This window comes from Arachis stenosperma, chromosome 3 (assembly GCF_014773155.1).
Source record: "Arachis stenosperma cultivar V10309 chromosome 3, arast.V10309.gnm1.PFL2, whole genome shotgun sequence".
Lineage (NCBI taxonomy): Eukaryota > Viridiplantae > Streptophyta > Magnoliopsida > Fabales > Fabaceae > Arachis > Arachis stenosperma.
In genome coordinates, this window is record NC_080379.1 from 40,206,087 (window position 1) to 40,233,663 (window position 27,577).

Consider the following 27,577-nt stretch of genomic DNA (forward strand, 5'->3'; position numbering starts at 1 on the left):
ACCGACGGATTTTTCCTCTGTAAATTTTCTATCCATTTCCCAAAGGCGACAAACTTTCCGACGGATTTTCCGTCTGTAATTACAAACGGATTTTTCGACGGATTTTTTGTCTGTAATTACAGACGGATTTTCTGACAGATTTTTCGTCTGTAATTTGAACTTTGGAAAATCATCCCATTCTGATTACAGACAGAAAATCCGTCTGTAAATCCGTCAGTAAGATAAAGTAGAATTTTTTTTAGATTTTTCCATTGCAAAATGAATACTTTATATTTGTTTTCTAAATTTACTCCATCAAACACTAAATTAAAAAAAGAAAGCCAAAAATCACATAAATAAACATAATATTCATTACATGATACCTATAAAATTGGATGTTATTTTTCAACATCATTGGCCAATATCTCATTATCTTAATAAAAAAATACCCAAAAAAAAAAGATGACCAACCCAATATTACATGAATGTCATAAATTACACTTAGCACTTAAAGATAGAATAATCTAAAATATTAATAGATAACTAAGTTTCATTAGCAGCATCAAGCTCCACATTGATAGTCCCACCGGTAACAGCTGCACCTGCGAGGAAGTAGCTGGCACTAGAAGCATCGCCTTCAACAAAAGCATTCCCAGGAGACCTGGTAGGAAACTTCCAATTATAGTCACAATAATTTAATTCTAAAATCTTTACAACTCAATAATAGAAACTTACTTGTACTTTTGACCTCCGTGGACCAAGAACCTATCCCAGTTACCACTGTGCTCCAAGTCAATAATAGAACTGATCACCAAGTTTGATGAGATAAAAGATAATTACAACATAATAATAAATGGTTAGGTGGCTTACCAGCTGAGCAACGACGACAGCAACCACCAGCAATAAACCCGGAGACTGAAATGCCAAACATTAATAACAAATATTACCTACAAAATCTGGGGATTTGCTTGCACCATCGCTCTCAGGGCTTGGAACTGAAATGCCAAACAATCTCAGAAGTCAGAACAACATCAACAATGGTGCACGAAATTGTGATCACTACAACTCGAAATAATCCCTAGTAATGGCTCCAAAGACTTGGTGCTCAATACCATGGCATAAACACAACTTCGCACAACTAACCAGCAAGTGCACTGGGTCGTCCAAGTAATACCTTACGTGAGTAAGGGTCGATCCCACGGAGATTGGTGGTATGAAGCAAGCTATGGTCACCTTGTAAATCTCAGTCAGGCAGACTCAAATGGGTATAGTGATAAACGAATAAAGCATAAAGATAAAGATAGAGATACTTATGTATATCATTGGTGAGAGCTTCAGATAAGCGAATGAAGATGCCTTCCCTTCCGTCTCTCTGCTTTCCTACTGTCTTCATCCAATCCTTCTTACTCCTTTCCATGGCAAGCTCATGTAGGGTTTCACCGTTGTCAGTGGCTACCTCCCATCCTCTCAGTGAAAACGTTGCCTATGCTCTGTCACAGCATGGATAATCATCTGTCGGTTCTCGGTCAGGCCGGAATAAAATCCATCGATTCTTTTGCGTCTGTCACTAACGCCCCGCCTGCTAGGAGTTTGAAGCACGTCACAGTCATTCAATCATTGAATCCTACTCAGAATACCACAGACAAGGTTAGACCTTCCGGATTCTCTTGAATGCCGCCATCAGTTCTCGCCTATACCACGAAGATTCCGGTTAAAGAATCCAAGAGATAAACACTAGAGCCTTGATTGCTTGTAGAACACGAGTGGTTGTCAGTCACTTTGTTCATAAGTGAGAATGATGATGAGTGTCACGGATCATCACATTCATCAAGTTGAAGAACAAGTGATATCTTGGACAAAGAACAAGCGGAATTGAATAGAAGAACAATAGTAATTGCATTAATACTCAAGGTACAGCAGAGCTCCACACCTTAATCTATGGTGTGTAGAAACTCCACCGTTGAAAATACATAAGAACAAGGTCTAGGCATGGCCGTGAGGCCAGCCCCCAATGATCTAAGAACTAAATGTCCGAAGATGATCAAAGGATCTAAAAATAATCCAAAGATGAAAATACAATAGTAAAATGTCCTACTTATAGAAAACTAGTAGCCTAAGGTGTACAGAGGTGAGTAAATGACATAAAAATCCACTTCCGGGCCCACTTGGTGTGTGCTTGGGCTGAGCAAATGAAGCATTTTTGTGTAGAGACTCCTCTTGGAGTTAAACGCCAGCTTTGGTGCCAGTTTGGGCGTTTAACTCCCATTTAGGTGCCAGTTCCGGCGTTTAACGCTGGAATTTCTGTAGGTGACTTTGAACGCCGGTTTGGGCCATCAAATCTTGGGCAAAGTATGGACTATCATATATTGCTGGAAAGCCCAGGATGTCTACTTTCCAATGCCGTTGAGAGCGCGCCAATTGGGCTTCTGTAGCTCCAGAAAATTCACTTCGAATGCAGGGAGGTCAGAATCCAACTGCATCTGCAGTCCTTTTCAGTCTCTGAATCAGATTTTTGCTCAGATCCCTCAATTTCAGCCAGAAAATACCTGAAATCACAGAAAAACACACAAACTCATAGTAAAGTCCAGAAAAGTGAATTTTAACTAAAAACTAATAAAAATATACTAAGAACTCAACTAAAATTACTAAAAACATACTAAAAACAATGCCAAAAAGCGTACAAATTATCCGCTCATCACAACACCAAACTTAAATTGTTGCTTGTCCTCAAGCAACTGAAGGTCAAATAAAATAAAAAGAAGAGAATATACTATAGACTCCAAATTATCAATGAAACTTAGCTCCAAATTAGATGAGCGGGACTAGTAGCTTTTTGCCTCTAAACAGTTTTGGCATCTCACTTTATCCTCTGAGGTTCAGAATGATTGGCTTCTTTAGGAACTCAGAATCCAGATAGTGTTATTGATTCTCTTAGTTAAGTATGATGATTCTTGAACACAGCTACTTATTGAGTCTTGGCCGTGGCCCAAAGCATTCTGTCTTCCAGTATTACCACCGGATACATACATGCCACAGACACATAATTGGGTGAACCTTCTCAGATTGTGACTCAGCTTTGCTAGAGTCCCCAATTAGAGGTGTCCAGGGTTCTTAAGCACACTCTTTTTGCCTTGGATCACAACTTTATTTCTTTATTTTTCTTTCTTTTTCTCTTTCTCTCTCTTTTTTTTTCGTTTTCTTTTCTCCCCTTTTTTTTTTGTATTCACTGCTTTTTCTTGCTTCAAGAATCATTTTTATGATTTTTCAGATCCTCAGTAACATGTCTCCTTTTTCATCATTCTTTCAAGAGCCAACAATTTTAACATTCATGAACAACAAATTCAAAAGACATATGCACTGTTCAAGCATACATTCAGAAAACAAAAAGTATTGTCACCACATCAAACTAATTAAGCTAGTTTTAAAGATGAATTTGAAATCCTGTACTTCTTGTTCTTTTGTGATAAAAACAGTTTTCTTTTTAAGAAAGGTGATGGATTCATAGGACATTCATAACTTTAAGGCATAGACACTAAGACACTAATGATCATAAGACACAAACATGGATAAACATAAAGCATAATTTTCGAAAAACAAAAAAATAAAGAACAAGGAGATTAAAGAACGGGTCCACCTTAGTGATGGCGGCTTGTTCTTCCTCTTGAAGATCCTATGGAGTGCTTGAGCTCCTCAATGTCTCTTCCTTGTCTTTGTTGCTCCTCTCTCATGATTCTTTGAGGAGGAGGATCTCTTGTTTGCTCCATTCTTTTCTTAGTGATGGGCTTGAGGTCATGCCTTCTCAGTTGAACCGGCTTCCCTCTTGAATTTCTCTTCCATTGGGCGTCCTCTTCACAGATATCTATGAGGACTTGGTCCAACCTTTTGATCAAAGTTGACCCTTCTTCATGGCCACAACTTCATAGAAGTGGTCTTGATGCACCCTTGAGATGAATCTCTCCATCTCCCATGACTCGGAGGTGGAAGCTTTTGCCTTCCCTTTCCTCTTTCTAGAGGTTTCTCCGGCCTTGGATGCCATAAATGGTTATGGAAAAACAAAAAGCAATGCTTTTACCACACCAAACTTAAAAGGTTTGCTCGTCCTCGAGCAAAAGAAGAAAGAAGAGAGTAGAAGAAGAAGAAATGAGGAAGAAGGGAATGGCTTTGTGTTCGGCCATGTATGGATGGGTTTGGGAGGAAAAGTGGTTTGAATTTGAATGGTGAGGTAGGTGGGGTTTTATGAAGGATGGATGTGAGTGGTGAAGAGAAAGATGGGTGGTGGGGTTGGTGGGGATCCTGTGGGGTCCACAGATCCTGAGGTGTCAAGGAAAAGTCATCCCTGCACCAAATGGCTTTCAAAATCACGTTTTGAGCCAATTCTGGCGTTAAACGCCGGGCTGGTGCCCATTTCTGGCGTTTAACGCCAGGTTCTTGCCCTTTCCTGGCGTTTAACGCCAGTCTGGTGCCCCTTTCTGGCGTTAAACGCCCAGAAGGGTGCCAGACTGGGCGTTAAACGCCCAGCTGCTAGCCTCACTGGCGTTTAAACGCCAGTGAGTTCTTCCTCCAGGGTGTGCTATTTTTCTTCCTGTTTTTCATTCTGTTTTTGCTTTTTCAATTGATTTTGTGACTTCTTATGATCATCAACCTACAAAAAACATAAAATAACAAGGAAAAATAGATAAAATATAATCATTGGGTTGCCTCCCAACAAGCGCTTCTTTAATGTCAGTAGCTTGACAGAGGGCTCTCATGGAGCCTCACAGATACTCAGAGCAATGTTGGAACCTCCCAACACCAAACTTAGAGTTTGAATGTGGGGGTTCAACACCAAACTTAGAGTTTGGTTGTGGCCTCCCAACACCAAACTTAGAGTTTGACTGTGGGGGCTCTGTTTGACTCTAAATTGAGAGAAGCTCTTCATGCTTCCTCTCCATGGTGACAGAGGGATGTCCTTGAGCCTTAAACACAAAGGATTCTTCATTCACTTGAATGATCAGTTCACCTCCATCAACATCAATCACAGCCTTTGCTGTGGCTAGAAAGGGTCTGCCAAGGATGATGGATTCATCCATGCACTTCCCAGTCTCTAGGACTATGAAATTAGTAGGGATGTAATGGTCTTCAACTTTCACCAAAACATTCTCTACAAGTCCATGAGCTTGTTTTCTTGAGTTGTCTGCCATCTCCAGTGAGATTCTTGCAGCTTGTACCTCAAAGATCCCTAGCTTCTCCATTACAGAGAGAGGCATGAGGTTTACACTTGACCCTAAGTCACACAGAGCCTTTTTGAAGGTCATGGTGCCTATGGTACAAGGTATGGAAAACTTCCCAGGATCTTCTTTCTTATGAGGTAATTTCTGCCTAGACAAGTCATCCAGTTCTTTGGTGAGCAAAGGGGGTTCATCCTCCCAAGTCTCATTTCCAAATAACTTGTCATTTAGCTTCATGATTGCTCCAAGGTATTTAGCAACTTGCTCTTCAGTGACATACTCATCCTCTTCAGAAGAAGAATACTCATCAGAGCTCATGAATGGCAGAAGTAAATCCAATGGAATCTCTATGGTCTCATTTTGAGCCTCAGATTCCCATGGTTCCTCTTTGAGGAACTCAGAGGAGGTCAGTGCACGCCCACTGAGGTCTTCCTCAGTGGCGTTCACCTCCTCTCTTTCCTCTCCAGATTCGGCCATAGTTATGGCTTTGCACTCTCCTTTTGGATTTTCTTCTGTATTGCTTGGAAGAGTACTTGGAGGGAGTTCAGTAATTTTCTTACTCAGCTGTCCCACTTGTGCCTCCAAATTCCTAATGGAGGACCTTGTTTCAGTCATGAAACTTTGAGTGGTTTTGATTAGATCAGAGACCATGGTTGCTAAGTCAGAGGGGTTCTGCTTAGAATTCTCTGTCTGTTGCTGAGAAGATGATGGAAAAGGCTTGCCATTGCTAAACCTGTTTCTTCCACTATTATTGTTGAAACCTTGTTGAGGTCTCTCTTGATTCTTCCATGAGAAATTTGGGTGATTTCTCCATGAAGAATTATAGGTGTTTCCATAGGGTTCTCCTAGGTAATTCACCTCTTCCATTGAAGGGTTCTCAGGATCATAAGCTTCTTCTTCAGATGAAGCATCCTTAGTACTGCTTGGTGCATTTTGCATTCCAGACAGACTTTGAGAAATCAAATTGACTTGTTGAGTCAATATTTTGTTCTGAGCCAGAATGGCATTCAGAGTATCAATCTCAAGAACTCCTTTCTTCTGATTAGTCCCATTGTTCACAGGATTCCTTTCAGAAGTGTACATGAATTGGTTATTTGCAACCATTTCAATTAGCTCTTGAGCTTCTGTAGGCGTCTTCTTTAGATGAAGAGATCCTCCAGCAGAGCTATCCAAGGACATCTTGGATACTTTAGAGAGACCATCATAGAAAATACCTATGATGCTCCATTCAGAAAGCATGTCAGAAGGACACTTTCTGATTAATTGTTTGTATCTTTCCCAAGCTTCATAGAGGGATTCTCCATCCTTCTGTCTGAAGGTTTGGACTTCCACTCTAAGCTTACTCAATTTTTGAGGTGGAAAGAACTTTGCCAAGAAGGCATTGACTAGCTTTTCCCATGAGTCCAGGCTCTCTTTAGGTTGTGAGTCCAACCATGTCCTAGCTCTGTCTCTTACAGCAAAAGGGAATAGCATAAGTCTGTAGACCTCAGGGTCAACCCCATTAGTCTTGACAGTGTCACAGATTTGCAAGAATTCAGCTAAGAACTGATGAGGATCTTCCAATGGAAGTCCATGGAACTTGCAATTCTGTTGCATTAGAGAAACTAATTGAGGCTTAAGCTCAAAGTTGTTTGCTCCAATGGCAGGGATAGAGATGCTTCTCCCATAGAAGTCGGGAGTAGGTGCAGTAAAGTCACCAAGCACCTTCCTTGCATTGTTGGCATTGTTGTTATTTTCGGCTGCCATGGGTTCTTCTTCTTTGAAGATTTCTGTTAGGTCCTCTACAGAGAGTTGTGCCTTAGCTTCTCTTAGCTTTCGCTTCAAGGTCCTTTCAGGTTCAGGGTCAGCTTCAACAAGAATGCCTTTGTCTTTGTTCCTGCTCATATGAAAGAGAAGAAAACAAAAAAATATGGAATCCTCTATATCACAGTATAGAGATTCCTTGAGGTGTCAGAGGAAAAGAAAAGTAGAAGACAGAAGTAGAAAATTCAAACTTATCAAAGAAGATGGAGTTCGAATTTTGCATTAAGGAATAGAGTTAGTTCATAAATAGAAGGATGTGAGAAGAAGGGAAGTAATTTTCGAAAATTGAGTGAAAGATTTTGAAAACATTTTGAAAAACACTACTTGATTTTCGAAAATCAAGAGTAGAAAAGAAATCAAGTAATTTTTGAAAAAGATTTTTGAAATTAGAAATCAACAAGATATGATTTGAAAACTATTTTGAAAAAGATGTGATTAAAGAGATATGATTGAAAAGTTATGGTTTTAAAAAAGATATGATTGAAAAGATATGATTTTGAAAACAATTTTAAAAAGATTTGATTTTAAAAATTAATGACTTGCCTAACAAGAAAAGATATGATTCAAACATTAAACCTTTCTCAACAGAAAAGGCAACATACTTAAAATGTTCAATCAAATCATTAATTGTTAGTAAGTATCTTTGAAAAAGGAAAGAAATTGATTTTGAAAACATTTGATTGAAAATATATGATTTGAAAAAGATTTGATTTTGAAAAACTTTGAAAACTTGAAAAAAATTGATTTTGAAAACAAAATCTTCCCCCTTGTGCCATCCTGGCGTTAAACGCCCAGAATGGTGCACATTCTGGCGTTTAACGCCCAAAACTATACCCTTTTGGGCGTTAAACACCCAACCAGGTACCCTGGCTGGCGTTTAAACGCCAGTCTGTCTTCTTCACTGGGCATTTTTGAATGCCCAGCTTTTTCTGTATAATTCCTCTGCAGTATGTTCTGAATCTTCAATTCTCTGTATTATTGACTTGAAAAGACACAAATTAAAAATATTTTTGGATTTTTTATAATGAGGAAAAATCAAAATGCAACTAAAATCAAATAACAATGCATGCAAGACACCAAACTTAGCAGTTTGTATACTACTGACACTAACAACATGAGAATGCATATGAGAAACACAAAACACTCAAGTCAATAGAATTCAAAGATCAAAACAAGGAAATCATCAAGAACAACTTGAAGATAAATGAAGACACATGCATAAATTTGAAAAATGCAAGAAGAACAGAAACATGCAATTGACACCAAACTTAAAATGAGACACTAGACTTAAACAAGAAATATTTTTTTTTGTTTTTATGATTTTGTAATTTTTTTGGATTTTTCGAAAATTAAGTGGAAGAAGAAAATAAAGGTATCAAAATTCTTAATGAGAATTCCAGGAATCATGCAATGTTAGTCTAAAGCTTTAGTCTAAAGGAATTAGACATAGCTAGCTAAGCTTCAGCAGGACATTGCATTCAAGAGCTAAATTGATGATGATCAATCAGCTTTGGTGATGATAAGAGCATCACCTTGAAACACTAGAATTCATTCTTAAGAACTCTGAAGAAAAATAATACCTAATCTAAGCAACAAGATGAACCGTCAGTTGTCCATACACAAACAATCCCCGGCAACGGCGCCAAAAACTTGGTGCACGAAATTGTGATCACTACAACTCGAAATAATCCCTAGTAATGGCTCCAAAGACTTGGTGCTCAATACCATGGCATAAACACAACTTCGCACAACTAACCAGCAAGTGCACTGGGTCGTCCAAGTAATACCTTACGTGAGTAAGGGTCGATCCCACGGAGATTGGTGGTATGAAGCAAGCTATGGTCACCTTGTAAATCTCAGTCAGGCAGACTCAAATGGGTATAGTGATAAACGAATAAAGCATAAAGATAAAGATAGAGATACTTATGTATATCATTGGTGAGAGCTTCAGATAAGCGAATGAAGATGCCTTCCCTTCCGTCTCTCTGCTTTCCTACTGTCTTCATCCAATCCTTCTTACTCCTTTCCATGGCAAGCTCATGTAGGGTTTCACCGTTGTCAGTGGCTACCTCCCATCCTCTCAGTGAAAACGTTGCCTATGCTCTGTCACAGCATGGATAATCATCTGTTGGTTCTCGGTCAGGCCGGAATAAAATCCATCGATTCTTTTGCGTCTGTCACTAACGCCCCGCCTGCTAGGAGTTTGAAGCACGTCATAGTCATTCAATCATTGAATCCTACTCAGAATACCACAGACAAGGTTAGACCTTCCGGATTCTCTTGAATGCCGCCATCAGTTCTCGCCTATACCACGAAGATTCCGGTTAAAGAATCCAAGAGATAAACACTAGAGCCTTGATTGCTTGTAGAACACGAGTGGTTGTCAGTCACTTTGTTCATAAGTGAGAATGATGATGAGTGTCACGGATCATCACATTCATCAAGTTGAAGAACAAGTGATATCTTGGACAAAGAACAAGCGGAATTGAATAGAAGAACAATAGTAATTGCATTAATACTCAAGGTACAGCAGAGCTCCACACCTTAATCTATGGTGTGTAGAAACTCCACCGTTGAAAATACATAAGAACAAGGTCTAGGCATGGCCGTGAGGCCAGCCCCCAATGATCTAAGAACTAAATGTCCGAAGATGATCAAAGGATCTAAAAATAATCCAAAGATGAAAATACAATAGTAAAAGGTCCTACTTATAGAAAACTAGTAGCCTAAGGTGTACATAGGTGAGTAAATGACATAAAAATCCACTTCCGGGCCCACTTGGTGTGTGCTTGGGCTGAGCAAATGAAGCATTTTCGTGTAGAGACTCCTCTTGGAGTTAAACGCCAGCTTTGGTGCCAGTTTGGGCGTTTAACTCCCATTTAGGTGCCAGTTCCGGCGTTTAACGCTGGAATTTCTGTAGGTGACTTTGAACGCCGGTTTGGGCCATCAAATCTTGGGCAAAGTATGGACTATCATATATTGCTGGAAAGCCCAGGATGTCTACTTTCCAATGCCGTTGAGAGCGCGCCAATTGGGCTTCTGTAGCTCCAGAAAATCCACTTCGAATGCAGGGAGGTCAGAATCCAACAGCATCTGCAGTCCTTTTCAGTCTCTGAATCAGATTTTTGCTCAGATCCCTCAATTTCAGCCAGAAAATACCTGAAATCACAGAAAAATACACAAACTCATAGTAAAGTCCAGAAAAGTGAATTTTAACTAAAAACTAATAAAAATATACTAAGAACTCAACTAAAACTACTAAAAACATACTAAAAACAATGCCAAAAAGCGTACAAATTATCCGCTCATCAAACAACAACAAATAATAAATACATAAATTTAAGATGTGACATAACACCCATATCTGAACAATGAAAGTAAAAATACCTGTTGACTGTTTCGCAGGAAATCCAAGTCGCCCGCATTTTCATTTGCACCCATATCGGGAATACCCTGTTCAAAATATTGCCAATTTACCACCCAATATTCATATTGTTTAAGTTATACTCAATGGCTACTATATACCTGGGGAAAGAGGTTGAGTGGGTTGGTGTTGGGCCCACTAGAAGGTGCAACCTGAGCTTAACCCTGAGCCTCACCTGAAGGGTTTGCTGCCTGCCCAATAGCGGGGGTTCTGGCAACTGTTGGTACTTCAGCTTGTTCAGGAATGCCCTAACAGATAAATGTTGTATCAATTATCCATATTTAACATGAACAAATAAAAAAACCCACAATTTGAGAAATACTTACTGAATAGAGATACTCAACAGCTCTTTTAGGATTGTTAAATACTGCACGAAGAGCACGGATAACAGTATCTCGATCCCAACTACCTCCCCCCATGTCTAGAATCTGTTGAATAGTCGATTTTAAATTGCTTCCTGAAATGAGGTTTGATGCTGCTTGGCCATAAATGCCGGCCACATCACTGCAACAACCAGAATATACAAAATCTTTATTTAAGTACCCACATTTGATGATGACTAAGCTAAATATTCATCTTATGCAGTGTCAAAGACACAGAAGACCAAGATAAGATATTTGTCTACAAGAGGATAGCTGATAAGCTTCAAGGTTGGCACAAATGGTCAACTATCTTTAAGTACAAAACAGCTGTTCATGATAGAGAAAATGGTAGGTACTCACCTGGCAGGAGTTGTAACAGGATTTTGCTCAGAATTGGATACTCCCCTGCAAAGAGAAGTGCAAGAGATAGAGAATTTTACATAAAGACTTGAAAAAAGAATATTCAATTGCATTGAAACTTGGAGACGAGTAGATATGAACTCACTGTCCTACAGTTGAAGCAGGAGGTTGAGATGTTGAGGATGGCAATGAAGTGGGAGGCAAAGAACTCGTCGGTTCAGCTGCCTAAACGTGCAAGTCACATCCAAATGAAACAACACAAGAAGCTAAGAACAATGGGAATTTTGAAACTATAAAAATATAATATATAAATGAGAAACCAAACTACAGAATATTATTATTACGTCTGGTGATATTAAAAAAAATGGCATCGACGTTCAGTATCTGTTTGACCAAACATATCAGCATAAACTCTTCCACAGAGAGCACGACAGAAGCATTTATACATGTCGCCTACGTGCATTGAGAGGACTAGACAAAACATGAATGAACATATATACATCAACTCACCATGTGTTATAGTTAACAAGAGTCAATACGTTTGAAGAGTCCACTTATATATAAGTAGGTAAAAAGGTGCGTTAGAGAACACTGAAAGTAGTTGCAAAGACAAATCATAAGCTGAAAATGTAATAGCCGTATTCACCTGTTTTGCGGATGCAGGTGATGCAGTTGAGGCTTCACCTGATGATACCTTACTCTACAATGACATCATTACAAATATTTAATCTATAAGCTAAATGTAAATAAATACTAATAAAACATAAAAGGTTTCTCTTGTTCCCTTTCCTCAACCACAAGCAAAAGCATCAAGTTTTCTATCACACATCACTGCAACAAATCCATTGTTTTCCTATTAATATTCTTTCTCCCCAATAAATTCAAATAATTAAAACCAAGATTTCTAAGAAGGGGTACTCTTTCGTCCACCTTTCGGAAACACATAAAGAAAACAAATCAACAATTCAATCCAAAAGTAGAATAACACCAATCAGTAATCACCTTGGATAGCATGATTACCACAAAACTATTCTCAGCAACTTTATTGTCTTCAAGGGTTGTGTCATCCTTAAGCACTTTCCCCTGATGAATAAGCATTTGTTGTGCAGCTGGATAAACTTCAGCACCTTGTTCTTTCTCTATATTTCTCTTCACATCAGCAACCTAACATTAACAATCCAAATATCCATTAATTCAATATATATATATATATAAATTCCAATATATTGAATCCCACACCTTTGCTTTCGGAGCGAGACGAGCCATGAGAGCTGCAGCAGCATTACCAGCATTGTTCTCCTCTATGAAACTGATGGTTGAATTGATGACAAGCAAAGTGATAATACCAACAAAGTTTTGCCAATCAGGAGGCCTACCCTGTACAATAATAATAAGAGCAAGTACAAAATAATCAAACTCAGATTGAGTTCACCTAAACTTAGCAAAAAGTTGAGTTAATTCAAGAGTTTGATACACCTCCATTGCTAATAGCAAGTTTTAGAAGCTAGTAAGCACACTTACCCCTCCATTGAATGCAACAAAATTATTAACTTGACATGTTCTGCCGATTCTGTTTGTACAGAAAGAACCCTGGAGTGCTGTTGTTATTCTTGACAGAACTACATGTTTGTTTCTTGTAAATATAGAAAAGTATTCCATGTAACACTTCCTACGATGCTGATCCAATTTTGATAAAGCAAAGGCACTAGAGCAAAGTTAGCCCCCAAGAATTTCACCTGTTCCTTTCCTCTAGTGTACAATGTTTTGGAAGAGATTCACAAATCGCAAGCTGATATAAATAGAACCAGAGATCCCAAATATTGTGCTAAGTGGAGCTTATATCATGTAATTATTTCACTTTTTTCAATGCCTCAAAATTTAAAATAGTCAAATGCAATGTTCATGTGTAGATAGGTCCTTGTTCTCTCAATTTGTCAAATTTTATAGTTAGAAAAAGGGGGGAAAAAGTTAAAGAAGATAAATGAAAGAACCTAGTTTAATCTCATATCTTAAAAACTACAACTGTGGACCTCAGAATCAATGGCAAATTTATGAGAGAGGGGTTTCTATAAACTTGCTCTGCAAATCCCAGAACACTTAAGAATTAAATAATCCTAAAATATTTCAGCTTCTTGTTTTTTAACTGGTACCTCTATTTTCAAATGAATATAATATATCAAACACTGAATTTTAAAAAGAAAAAAGAAAATGAATAAATATAAAAATTATTAAGAGGAGAAAGGGATATAGAGATATACCCTCCAACGCTTGAGTCATTGAACGGAAGCATCTTTTGTTCTGGCAATATCAAAGGGACTGGAGGAGGAGCCTCCGTCGTCGATGTCACCGGAGCTCCGAGGAGCTTCTATGTCGTCCTTTCCATAACTCATGCTTCTTCCAATAACTGTCGCAGGAGAGATCACACTGTAAATGTTACTCTCTATCATATTCGTTCATAGTGGCATTATCATTATCATTATTCTCCATCAACCATCATTTCAATTGCAATTAGCAAATTAAATCAATTTAACGGTGAGTAATGAAATAACGAACAGTAGTGAGCATTGACAATTAAATTAACTAGTCTTCGTTGACTTACCAATAAAATTAGAGAAGAGTAGGTTTTAACAGTGATAGTGATAGCAGCGTTGTCTTAATCTGTGGTACGATCTTCTTCCTTATCTTCGTCGATTGCTCTTCAACCATTCAAACAAACAAGAAACGACGAGCTTAATTAACAAAGCGTTTAAATCTCGCATTTAATTTTAAAAGAGAGATACTTTTCTAATGTAATTGGTTTTCTGAGGAATCACGGGTGGAAGTTGTAGATTCAAGGAAAGTATCCACCACGCTAAGAATATATTCCACTCTTTCTTTATTATTGTAATAGCAGTTATCATGCAAACGGAAAATTAGGATTAAAATCGATCCACATAACATAATTCTAAACCAGAGAAAACAAACGGAAAATCAGGGTTAAGGGACGAGAATTAGGGTTAAGAAAAACAGGGAAGGGACAGGGTTAGGGCTAGGGATAATGAAATCGGAACAGAATCACAATGGAAGGGTTAGGGCTAGGGACAAGAAGGAGGCGGAGGCCTACCTGAACTAACAGCGATGAGAGAAGACGATGACAAACCTCCGGCGAGGAGAGAAGAAGCAGCGTGAGAGCGGCGGCGGAGGGAGCTCGTAAGACAAGAGCACGGCTGAGAGAGCTCGTCTGACAACGAAAGGAGCAAACGCATTGAGAGCGGCAGTGGAAGGAGCTCGTGCGACGCGAGCCGCGGCGGCGGCGGTGACGGCAACGGCAGAGGACGTCACATCTTCAATGGAGCTTCAACAAAGAGAAAGAGAAGGCATGGGAGTAATTCGCGTGAAAAAAAAGTGAACTGAAGTATTCGGGAGTAAAGTGACTCATCTCCTTATTCTAATATATTTCCGACGGAAAATTTAAATTACAGACGAATTTTCCGTCTGTAATAATTTAATAAAACACAACGTTTTGTCTATTTAAGTACAGACAAATTTTCCGTCTATAATTATTTTTTATTGAAAAAATTTAATTTTTCCGACAGAATTATCGACGGATTCTCTTTTTTGTCTGTAATTTATGCTAATCCATTTTTTTTTTATTTTCCGACAAAAAATCTCTCTGAAATTCCCTCTGTATTTCAGTGGGATAAAATCCGTCGGAAATATCCGTCTGTAATAACTAGTTTTCTAGTAGTGAAATTTTTTATACAATATATATATATATATATATATATATATATATATATATATGATGTTTCGATATATTTTTTTATTTTTGTCTATTAAATTTATCTCAATAATTAAATAATTATTTGTTACAATTTTTAATAATGTATCATTAATTTTTATCTAGTACTCATATTATTATTATTATTATTATTATTATTATTATTATTATTATTATTATTATATATAAATTTTATGTTTTTATATCATTATTTGGTATTTGTATATAGATAACAAACAATATAAAATTATTTTATATAAATTAAATATATTCGTGATAATTTTTTTAAAAATATATTTAAAACATAAATAAAAAATAAATATTTTTCGTGATACATATACAGTTATACACTAGTTCACAGTAAAGCATAATTTATTCATCTCAACTTATGATGCCTTACAACCAATAAATATGAATGATTAATATATTTTTTTAGGATGGAGAGGAATGAAGAGAAATTAATATTCAATTTGATTCTTGAAATTTAAAGTTAGATTCGATTAATCTTTAAAATTGTAATTAACTCAAATTAAATTTTTAAATTTATAATTATAATTTGTGTTAGCCTTTGAATTTATATCTGGCATGCTAGTTTTAATAAATTAACTTGTAATGTTAGATAAAATAAAACAATATCGTTTTATATATTGGCGTTCAATTTTTAACGAGACAGACGACTTTCATATGAATGGAGTTAAAATACATATTTTTTTTTTGTAATTATTAGTGATTATAAAATAAGATTTTTTTAACTTTTATTTTTGGGAAATGACATTATTTAGTTAAAGATTGAATGTGAATATAATACGAAATTATTTTATTTTATTGAAAATCATAAATTAACATGTTAAATCAATATGTCGTTAACGGAAATAAACTAAAAGATTAACTCAAATCATGATTATAAATTTAAAAATATAAATAAACTAAAATTTTAGAGATCATTAAATGAGACTTTAAATTTTATAAATTAAATTGAGTATTAACTCAAATCTAGAGCCACAAAAATGGGAAATAATATTCCCCCAAGGAAACCGGCATTCATAAAAAAAAAACGTATCATCTATGACATTTTGACATTAAATGACAATGAATGGGAAATAATTAATAATTAATTCAAAAATGTCAATGGATATGAGAAATTGTGGACCATAATTTTTTTTCGGACGTTAGTATTTACTATTTAGACTAACATTGAATTAAGTTCTTCTATCACATAATAAAAATGATTAATTTCCCATAATCATGTTTACCTTAAAATCCTTTATAGCTTTATGTGCATGAATATGAATATGACAATAATACTTAATACATACATATATATATATATTAATGTAAATTTTATTTGGATAAAAACAAAAAAATGAATAAAGATTATTTTTACGTCATATTTGTAAATTTTTAATAAAATTTATTAATATAATTGTCTTAATCATTATATTTAATTAAAAAAGACAATTAAAGTGAAATAAAAAAATAATAAATTTTACACATACAAATGGTACTAAATAAAAATTAAAGAAAACAAGTTTAAGAATGGAGGCTTTTTTTATGAATATGTAGTCAATTTAATTCTTCTTACTCTTCTCTCTTTTTCTTTTCTTTTTGACCGCAAACAAATTTTGTTTAAATTTTTAAGTATGTTATGTATATATTAAAATTAATTATTAAAATTATTTATTAATATAAAATATATATTAAAATATAAATATACATTAAAAATAAATTTAATCAAATATATTTATATATAAATATATATATTAGTTAGTAATTTTAATATACGAATAATAATTTTATTAAATTTTTTATTAGCTGTATTAAAAATATTGGTTCCTTACTTAGACAGAAAATGAAACACTTTATAAATATGGGAAACGATGGGGTGTTTGAGAGTTGAAGAAGTATCCCGCGTGGAATCAGAGTCCAGTCGATATAGGTGGCGGGTCTTCAAACCCACTCATTCATTTTCCTTTTTTCCTTGAAATTTCTTATTACAATATATAACATACCGTTCTAGTTCTCTCTCTATCTCTTTCAACTAACAACTCCTAATTCTCAATTCTCTCTTTGTTTGTTGAAGATGAAGCCTTTTACGCTTTTCTCCTTCTCGCTTCTGAGTTTGGTGCTTTCCGTAGTCGCTGGTTTGGGCCAAGCCCAGCAACTCACTCCTTCCTCTTCTCCTGCTCCTGCTCCTTCAAGTGATGGTAAATTACTCCAATCATGTCTTCTTTTTTATTCAATCATTCTTTAATTCTTTTCTTTTATCCTACTAAACTTTTCTTTTTCTTCTTCTATTTCTAAATTAAAGCAGGCACTTCCCTTGATCAAGGAATTGCTTATCTTCTTATGCTGGTGGCGCTGGCAATCACATACATGTTCCATTGATCTATAGCTAATTACTTACTTCTAATGCAATTATTTTGGGGGATGTTTCCCCTGAAGATTCTTCAGTTGAGAAAAATTTTGTATTTTCTTTTTTCCAGAGCACTGTAATTATGATTTATGAATGAATTCTTCATTGCTCTTCCGTTTACTTTTACTTTTACCCTTTATTTTTTCCGCTTTTCGCATGCAGTTATGCTTTTTCAATTCTTTTCGGCAAAGCTAAGACTAGGTATTAGAATTTTAGAGACCCTCTCACCCAAGTTTTATCGCAATATAGTTCACGAATTTCAAGGATCAAAAGCTTCCATATAACTCGCGCATACAAAACTTAAAAAGAAAGAAAAAAGAAAAATCGATGCCATAGCCATAGTAGCTAGAATCTCGATTTAACTCTTAAAATCTTCCGATATTACGATTTTAAATGAGTCAATCGATTTTACGAAATTTATACTAGGTCTGACGATTTTACGATTTAAATCTTATTAAGATTTTACGTTTTACGTACTTAATTTACTTTTTCGATTTCACGTAAAATCTCGATTTTCTCTACCTTGGCCATGGCCACAATTATGTACGTGTTAATATATATATATATATATATATATATATATATATATACATGGGTGACACAAATTTTAAAATCTTACATGACAAAGGGACATGTACATATATAAAATATAGAGTATTTTTTAGATGAATTATAATGATATTTTGATATTTTATTGATATTAAAATATAAATATAATTTTTTAATTATTTTTAATGACTTATTTTAATTATATCAAATATTTAAAATATTTTTTTTGTTTTAATAAATAATAATATACTATATCTAAATTTATTTTAAAAAATATATGTTTAGAATAAGATTGGATACGCTGACACGTGATGATATTTAAATGTGTCTAGGTATGTCCGAAATTTTTTTTTTATTTTTTATTAAAATACGATTGAATACAACCGAATATTGATAATTATCGTATCTAAAATATATCCAATATGCGTAATTCAACGAAGAGATGAGTGATGAATTTTTTTTAATTCTTCAACGTAGAAACTACAATAAGTGGTGACAGAAGTTGGTCACAGGTCCTTTATGAGTGGCGATGATTAAGAGAGAATTTAAATATGAGAAACTCAAATTCTAGAAAACTAACTATGGCATAAGCTAACTTAATTAATTTTTCTTTGTTTTTAATTTTAAAATTTCAGAAAATAAAGATAATGAGGAATTGTGTTATTATTTATATGTAATTAGTATATTTTTTAACTAATTGGTTATAATTAATTATATTCAAGTTAGTTCTCTAACGGAATTCTTTGAATATTACAGACGAGCTAATATTGTATAAAGTAAGTGGGCTGAATATTTTAGTTTATTCTTTATTTATGTTAAGTACTTTAATTTATTCTTTAGTTTTTCGGTTTTTCTTAATTTGTTCTAACTTTTGGTGCTGAGCTCATTCTTAAAAAAACAAACACATGTTATGCTCTTATCGAACGGTCAACAAACTTGCAATGGCTAATGTTGCTCACTATTGCCGCCTATCTAACCGAATGAGTGCAACTGCAAATGGCAGATGCTGCATCCTAAGCATGATTAGGATATATAATAATAATATCACGTCAATGCTGCACCAAAACAGAGTTCCACATGGCAAATTGCCCAGAAAGCAGTTTCCACGTGCAGTCAGTCACGTGCATCACGTGCCTGAGTTATTACTATACAGGTTGGTGTGAATGTGTGATCCACATAATCAGTTTAACTAAGTTTTTGTGGCGCAGGTCTTGGACTCTTCACTCTTGGCCTTTACCTTTGCTGTACTTTAATTTTATAATAATGAAAGAGATAATATTATTTTTTGTTCAGCTGGGGTTACATGATTAGGCTTTACTTTGGGCGAGTGAGTGAAGTGTGAAGCCAAAAAAAGAAAGTTCCTATAAAGAATAAACAAGACAATCCACTTTTGCTTGAAAAACCGAAATCCCCATGTCATGTGCTTATATTCAAAGCCCTTTTCTCACTTCTCTCATTCACTGTGCTTAGCTTGTTTACAGTTACAACACTCTTTGGCTTTGTCTGAGTGCAGCCATGGATGCCAAGTGTTGGCGCAATTCTTCTAGCCGGAGATCAATCCAATTGGGAAGGAGCAGTTACAGTGAGATTGAAGACATAAGGTCGTTATCAGGGACAAGATCAAGTAAGTTGAGGTGGAAGATTCTGTGGATGAAGCTCAAGAAAGAGAAGAAGAAGCTTTTTGAGTGTGCAAGTGCAACAACACCCTTTCAGGTTCCTTATGATTCATACACTTACTCTCAGAATTTTGATCAGGGGACTGCTGCACTTGATGAACCTGATATTCTCTCTAGATCTTTCTCTGTTCGCTTTGCTGATCCTTCTAGACTAGTCCTTGTAAAGAAAGGTCTAGTTTCAGCCCAACTCTAAGGAAATTTCTGTTTCTATCACTTATTTTTGGATCATTTTCTTTTAATCCTTGGTTAGGCTTCTTCCCTTTCTATTATTAGACTATGAGCAATTGTAATAATCACTTGTACATGCATTTATGCATTGCTTATTTATGGTAACATTTGTCACTTCAACATATACATTTACATTGTTCACCTGTACTTCTTTTCTCTTGTGACTATAATCATATATGTTGCACTTTCATCGGATGCAGAGTGAAAGAGAGTAATTCTAGTGGGAAAAGAGACACAGAATAAAAAAAAATTTCCCCCTCAAACAAGTAACGAATAGAATAACTAAAAGATTTTTTGGTTCTTAGCATAGAACAAAGTCCTAATTTAGTAACTAAGGTTTTAAATATTTTATTTTAATCTTAAAAATTTTCAAGTTTTTTATTTCAATTTTAAAAATTTTTAAATGTATTTAATATTGTCTCATAATTAAATTTGACAGGAACAATTAACATATTTAAGAGCTAATAACGTTTAATTTTAATACATAAGTAAAATCAAATTACCAACTATTACTAATATAAAAAAATTTTCTTTCATTCCGACGCGTTAATAATTGATTAATAAGATTTGGAAACTTTTTTACAAACAAAAAAACGATAAAAAAATGTGTTTCAAAAAGAATTTTATTATATTTTTTTAATAGATATGATTTAACAATAATATTATTAATATTTATGGTAGTCGTTCTATTATTTATTCGTGTGAAAATCATTAAATTTATTTAAAATTTTTTAAAACAAAAATAAAACGTTTAAAACGAATTAAATTAAAATTTAATTCAAACATCAAACACTAGTACTTTACCCTGAAAAATTATGTGCCTTCCCCTGTTGCAGTTTTGGTTTATTAGGTCCTCTATGAGCTCAAGCATTAAGTTTGAGGAAATTGAAGGAAGAAACATTAATTAAGAAATGAGAAAAAAAAAGTAAAAGTATCTGCTTTCGTATAATGCTTAGGTAAGGACTTTTGAGTGTTCATACTCTAGTTTGTCCTCGATTATTAGAAGTTTGATCAAAGAAGAAAAGGAGTGTTCACGAAATTAATAAATTAATGTATAGTCGTACATGGCAAGATGATAAAACCATAAAATAATTCAATAATAATGAATTGCACTGGTGTAAGCCAAGAAGTCAAATAAGAATGAGTTGCTTGAAGTAGCAGAAGAGCAAGAAAATAAGTCGTTATCGATTATTATATAGAGAGATTATATTGGTCATATCTTTGAAGAAGATAGAAGACACGCACCCACTCAACAGCTGTAGGAGGTACACGGCATGAGACAATAATAACGGGGCGAAATCTCTTCCTTTTGTTTATTTTCTTAACAAATTAAGGTAACAAAACAGAGAACCCAGCCTCTAACAAAATAACACCACTTATTCATCTCTGTATATATCTCTATATATGCAGACAAAATTGAAATGGTGTTTTGTTTTTATGACTTCAGTCCACGAATATGAATCACCCAGTTAAGAAATATTCCAAATTCTTTTTTCTTGCTGATTATATTGGGTTGTAGAATGATTTTCTATATTCTAAGCATGAGAGCTTTAACAAATTTGATAGTGCACTTTAGACATATTCGAAAAGGTTGGGTTTTATTTTTTTTATTTTTTAAGTATTGAATATAAAAATAGAAAAATGTTATATGCAATTATGCATCATATTTTTATATAGAAAACAAAATCAAAGATCAACAAAATTTATTGTTTTTGACAAATACTTTTAGTTATCAATCTAATTTTTTTAATCTAATAAACAAACAACATATTTTTAATCCACACTTTTAAATATCGATGATTAATTATTAACCAAAAATAATAAATTTTGTTAGTTTTTTAATATTTTTTTATATATTCTTATATACTACATTTTGCCTTTCGTTATTAAAATTGATAAAAAAAATAAGAAAAGATAAAAAAAAATTACTTTTTATACTATAAAAATAAGAATTGATATATAAAAAATGGAACAAACAATATTTCTTATTAAAATAACTTGATTAAATTAGCACATAAATTAAAATTAGTCAAATAATAATAAAATATTTTTTTCATCTTAAATATCTTTTTTTTTATTTCTTTTTTGGAGAGATCCTTTTTCTCTCTCTTCTTGATGTTGCTATTGCATTTTTTTTATTTTGTCTTCTTCTTTATTTGTATTTTTTCTTTTTTTTTCTTGATATTGTTGCTATATTTTTTAATTTTTTTCTTTGTTTGTATTTTTTTTCTTTATCTTTTTTAAGGGTGTAAAAAACCAAATAAGACATTAAAACTTTTGCTAACAAACACAACAAAATTAGTTATAAAATGCAGAAATTTTAGTTACATACACATAAATTATTTTGAATTATGAAATTTTTAATTGAATGACTCGAATAAAACAAAAGTTTTAGTTGAATAATAAAAAAAACTTGAACTTTGCAATTCTTTTAGCTGAATAATATAGAAAAAATAAAAGAATTTTAATTAAAAATATAAAATTAATTTTACATTCTACATCTTTTTGAAAAGAGGTAGAAGAAGAATAAAAGGAGAAAAGAGTAATCCTACAAAAAAAATGTTAAATATCGTCGAATTTATTGGCCGAAAAATGAAAAATAATCTGCCGATAATAAGATTACCATTAAATTTTTAATCGGATTAAATCTGACAACCTCGCCGGTAATTGTTTACTATCAAATTTGGCTGTCCGCCGGTAATTTGCGGCGAATTTAGTGGCGGAATTTGATTTTTTTCGATAGTAACTTTGATGCCAAACTATTTTTTCTCTGCAAATTTGCTGTTAGATTTTTTTCTGGTAAATCTGACAGCAAGTTCAATTTTTTTTGTTAAATTTTTTGATGCAATTAGTGGTCAAATTCTAAATTTTTTATTCAAATTTATTTTTTGCATAAATCTGTAGTTAAATTCTAAATAATAGAAATCAAATATGTTAAATTAAATACCAAGCGTACAAATAAAATGAAAAGTTAAATAATAGAGGATATAATACAACCAATCAGTCTAAAACAAAAACCTTAATCACTAAAGATCCTGATAGTTGTCGTCGTCGTTGTCATCGTCCCGCTGGTCTTGTTGAGGCGGTGGTCCAAGCGGTTATGTCTGTGCCCTGCCACCAGCGCGCCGTTGCCACCGGCGCACATCTAATCTTGGTACACCGTCATATGTTGCTCCGTCCGCTGAAGCCACTCCAGCTCCTGCATTCACTCCAGCCTAAGGTCATCTGTGTCTGTCATGCGTGAGAGGATCACCTGATACCTCTTCTTAGACTCCTGCAGCTGCTGAGTCTGTTGGTGAAAGCTCTGGGTGAGGAGCAGCACTTGCTCCCTCAAATCGACACCGTCCTCGGGATCGATAGGCCGACTGGTGGCAGAGGTGGATGATTGTCTCAATCTGGATATGCAGAGGTTGTCGGCGAAGAACGATCCTAACCTGTACACGCAATTCTTGTATGGCTCAGATGCGGCCTCATGCCAAACCCTATTAGGATTGACAACTGATGCAGCGGAGTTATTGTCGTCGTCTCCAGTATGCTGAGATTGCTGGGCTTGGCCTCTAATCTCTACGTGTAGGACTCCTTGATGAGCGGATAATTTGTACACTTTTTGGCATTATTTTTAGTATGTTTTTAGTATCTTTTAGTTAGTTTTTATTATATTTTTATTAGTTTTTTGTTAAAATTCACTTTTCTGGACTTTACTATGAGTTTGTGTGATTTTCTGTGATTTCAGGTATTTTCTGGCTGAAATTGAGGGATCTGAGCAAAAATCTGATCCAGAGACTCAAAAGGACTGCAGATGCTGTTGGATTCTGACCTCCCTGCACTCGAAGTGGATTTTCTGGAGCTACAGAAGCCCAATTGGCGCGCTTTTAACGGCGTTGGAAAGTAGACATCCTGGGCTTTCCAGCAATATATGATAGTCCATACTTTGCCCAAGATTTGATGGCCCAAACCGGCGTTCAAAGTCACCTCAAGAAATTCCAGCGTTAAACGCCGGAACTGGCACCTAATTGGGAGTTAAACGCCCAAACTGGCATAAAAGCTGGCGTTTAACTCCAAGGAGAGTCTCTACACGAAAATGCTTCATTGCTCAGCCCAAGCACACACCAAGTGGGCCCGGAAGTGGATTTCTATGTCATTTACTCATTTTTGTACACCTTAGGCTACTAGTTTTCTATAAGTAGGACCTTTTACTATTGTATTTAGAGAATGATCTGATCTTTGGAACCTTTTTCTTTAGATCTTTTGATCACTTTGGGAGGCTGGCCTCACGGCCATACCTAGACCTTGTTCTTATGTATTTTCAACGGTGGAGTTTCTACACACCATAGATTAAGGTGTGGAGCTCTGCTGTACCTCGAGTATTAATGCAATTACTATTGTTCTTCTATTCAATTCCGCTTGTTCTTTGTCCAAGATATCATTTGTTCTTCAACTTGATGAATGTGATGATCCGTGACACTCATAATCATTCTCACCTATGAACAAGGTGACTGACAACCATTCTTGTTCTACAAGCATTCGAGGCCCTAGTGTTTATCTCTTGGATTTCTGATTGCACGATGCATGGTTGATCGCCTGACAACCGAGTGCTCGCCTGACAAACGAGCCAGCCATTCCGTGAGATCAGAGTCTTCGTGGTATAGGCAAGAACTGATGGCGGCATTCAAGAGAATCCGGAAGGTCTAACCTTGTCTGTGGTATTCTGAGTAGGATTCAATGATTGAATGACTGTGACGTGCTTCAAACTCCTGAGGGCGGGGCGTTAGTGACAGACGCAAAAGAATCACTGGATTCTATTCCGGCCTGATTGAGAACCGACAGATGAATTCCGCTATGACCATGACAGGGCATATGCAATCGCTTTCAATGAGAGGATGGGAGGTAGCCACTGACAACGGTGAAACCCTACACAAGCTTGCCATGGAAAGGAGTAAGAAGGATTGGATGAAGACTGTAGAAAAGCAGAGAGACGGAAGGGAAGGCATCTTCATACGCTTATCTGAAGCTCTCACCAATGATATGCATAAGTATCTCTATCTTTATCTTACTGCTTTATTCGTTCACCACTATAACCATTTGAGTCTGCCTGACTGAGATTTACAAGGTGACCATAGCTTGCTTCGTACCACCAATCTCCGTGGGATCGACCCTTACTCGCGTAAGGTTTATTACTTGGACGACCCAGTGCACTTGCTGGTTAGTTGTGCGAAGTTGTGTTTATGCCATGGTATTGAGCACCAAGTCTTTGGAGCCATTACTAGGGATTGTTTTGAGTTGTAGTGATCACAATTTCGTGCACCAAGTTTTTGGTGCCGTTGCCGGGGATTGTTCTTGTGTATGGACAACTGACGGTTCATCTTGTTGCTTAGATTAGGCATTTATTTTTTTTCGAAATTCTTGAAGATGAATTCTAGAGTTTCATGATGATTTGTTGAAATCTGGCTGGCTGTAAAGCCATGTCTAATTCCATTGGACCGAGGTTTCAACTTATCATCACAAGAGCTTGTTGATCTTGCTTTTGGAGCAGTGATCTGCTAAGGCTTGGCTGGCCTTTGGCCATGTCTAGTGTTTTGGACCGAAGCTTTCTTTGAAAGCTTGGCTGGCTGTGAAGCCATGTCTAATTCCTGGACCGGAATCTTAGACTAGCATTGCACTGATTCCTGGAATTCTCATTAAGAATTTTGATATCTTTTTTTCACTTAATTTTCGAAAAGCACAAAAAAATTTTCACAAAATCATAAAAACAAAAAATACTTTATGTTTCTTGTTTGAGTCTAGTGTCTCATCTTAAGTTTGGTGTCAATTGCATACATTCATTCATGTGTCTTAAGGACCTTCAAGTAATTCTTGATGATTTCTTACTCTGATCTTTGAATTCTTTTGACTTGAGAGTTTATGTGTCAGTAGTATACAAACTGCTAAGTTTGGTGTCTTGCATGCATTGTTATCTGATTCTTGTTGCATTTTGATTATTAAAAATCCAAAAATATTTTTAATTTGTGTCTTTTCAAGTCAATAATACAAAGAATTGAAGATTCAGAACATACTGCAGAGGAATTATACAGAAAAAGCTGAGCATTCGAAAATGCCCAGTGAAGAAGACAGACTGGCGTTTAAACGCCAGCCAGGGTACCTGGTTGGGCGTTTAACGCCCAAAAAGGGTGCATTTTGGGCGTTAAACGCCAGAATGGATACCATTCTGAGCGTTTAACGCCAGGATGGCAAAGGGGGAAGATTTTGTTTTCAAAATCAAATTTTTTTCAAGTTTTCAAAGTTTTTCAAAACCAAATCTTTTTCAAATCAAATCTTATCAATCAAATGTTTTCAAAATCAATTTCTCTCCTTTTTGAAAGATACTTACTAACAATTAATGATTTGATTGAACATCTCAAAGTTGTTACCTTTTCTGTTGAGAAAGGTTTAATGTTTGAATCATATCTTTTCTTGTTAGGCAAGTCATTAATTTTTAAAATCATATCTTTTCAAATTGTTTTCAAATCATATCTTTTCAATCAAATCTTTTCTTTTCTCAATCACATTTTTTTTTTTAAAATAAGTTTTCAATCAAATCTTTTTAACTTCTAATTTCAGATCCTTTTTCAAAAATCACTTGATTTCTTTTCCACTTTTGTTTTCGAAAATCAATTAGTGTTTTTTTCAAAAATGTTTTCAAAATATTTTAATTGATTTTCGAAAAATTACTTCCCTCCTTCTCACATCCTTCTATTTATGGAGTACCACTCCTTCTCAATGCACAATTCGAATCTTATCTAATTAAAATTCGAATTCTTCTACTCCTTCTTCTTACTATTTCTCTTTTCCTCTGACACCTCAAGGAATCTCTATACTGTGACATAGAGGATTCCACATTTTCTTGTTCTCTTCTCTTTCATATGAGCAGAAGCAGAGACAAAGGCATTCTTGTTGAAGCTGACCCTGAACCCGAAAGGACCTTGAAGAGAAAGCTAAGAGAAGCCAAAGCACAACTCTCTTTAGAGGACCTGACCGAATTCTTCAAAGAAGAAGAAGACATGGCAGCTGAAAACAACAATAATGCAAACAATGCAAGGAAGGTGCTGGGTGACTTTACTGCACCTACTCCCGACTTCTATGGGAGAAGCATCTCTATCCCTGCCATTGGAGCAAACAACTTTGAGCTTAAACCTCAATTAGTTTCTCTAATGCAACAGAATTGCAAGTTCCATGGACTTCCAATGGAAGATCCTCATCAGTTCTTAGCTGAATTCTTGCAAATCTGTGACACAGTCAAGACTAATGGGGTAGACCCTGAGGTCTATAGACTGATGCTATTCCCTTTTGCTGTAAGAGACAGAGCTAGAATATGGTTGGACTCTCAACCTAAAGAAAGCCTGGACTCTTGGGAAAAGCTAGTCAATGCCTTCTTGGCAAAGTTCTTTCCACCACAAAGATGGAGTAAGCTTAGAGTGGAAGTCCAAACCTTCAGACAGAAGGATGGAGAATCCCTCTATGAAGCTTGGGAAAGATACAAACAATTGATCAGAAAATGTCCTTCTGACATACTTTCTGAATGGAGCATCATAGGTATTTTCTTTGATGGTCTCTCTGAACTATCTAAGATGTCCTTGGATAGCTCTGCTGGAGGATCTCTTCATCTGAAGAAGACGCCTACAGAAGCTCAAGAGCTCATTGAAATGGTTGCAAATAACCAATTCATGTACACTTCTGAAAGAAATCCTGTGAACAATGGGACAAGTCAGAAGAAAGGAGTTCTTGAGATTGATACTCTGAACGCCATTTTGGCTCAGAATAAAATATTGACTCAACAAGT

The 27,577-nt window shown here is 35.2% G+C and overlaps 1 long non-coding RNA gene, 2 other non-coding genes and 1 pseudogene across 4 annotated transcripts; 2 read left to right on the forward strand and 2 right to left on the reverse strand.

Moving 5' to 3' along the window:
* Window positions 1-926: 926 nt before the first annotated feature.
* Window positions 927-14,380, reverse strand: LOC130965952 (ubiquitin receptor RAD23c-like; annotated as a pseudogene).
* LOC130971198 (small nucleolar RNA R71) lies at window positions 6,420-6,527 on the forward strand. Its single transcript, XR_009082431.1, has one exon. It is a non-coding gene; the product is annotated as a small nucleolar RNA R71 (small nucleolar RNA).
* Window positions 14,381-16,839: 2,459 nt separating the features above from the next.
* Window positions 16,840-17,428, forward strand: LOC130970164 (uncharacterized). 2 transcript variants are annotated; one of them, XR_009082021.1, is made up of 2 exons: window positions 16,840-17,099; window positions 17,204-17,428. It is a non-coding gene; the product is annotated as an uncharacterized LOC130970164 (long non-coding RNA). The 2 variants fall into 2 exon arrangements; XR_009082020.1 differs by having other exon boundaries at window positions 17,207-17,428.
* A 9,775-nt stretch (window positions 17,429-27,203) lies between these two features.
* Window positions 27,204-27,307, reverse strand: LOC130971079 (small nucleolar RNA R71). Its single transcript, XR_009082313.1, has one exon. It is a non-coding gene; the product is annotated as a small nucleolar RNA R71 (small nucleolar RNA).
* Window positions 27,308-27,577: the final 270 nt, after the last annotated feature.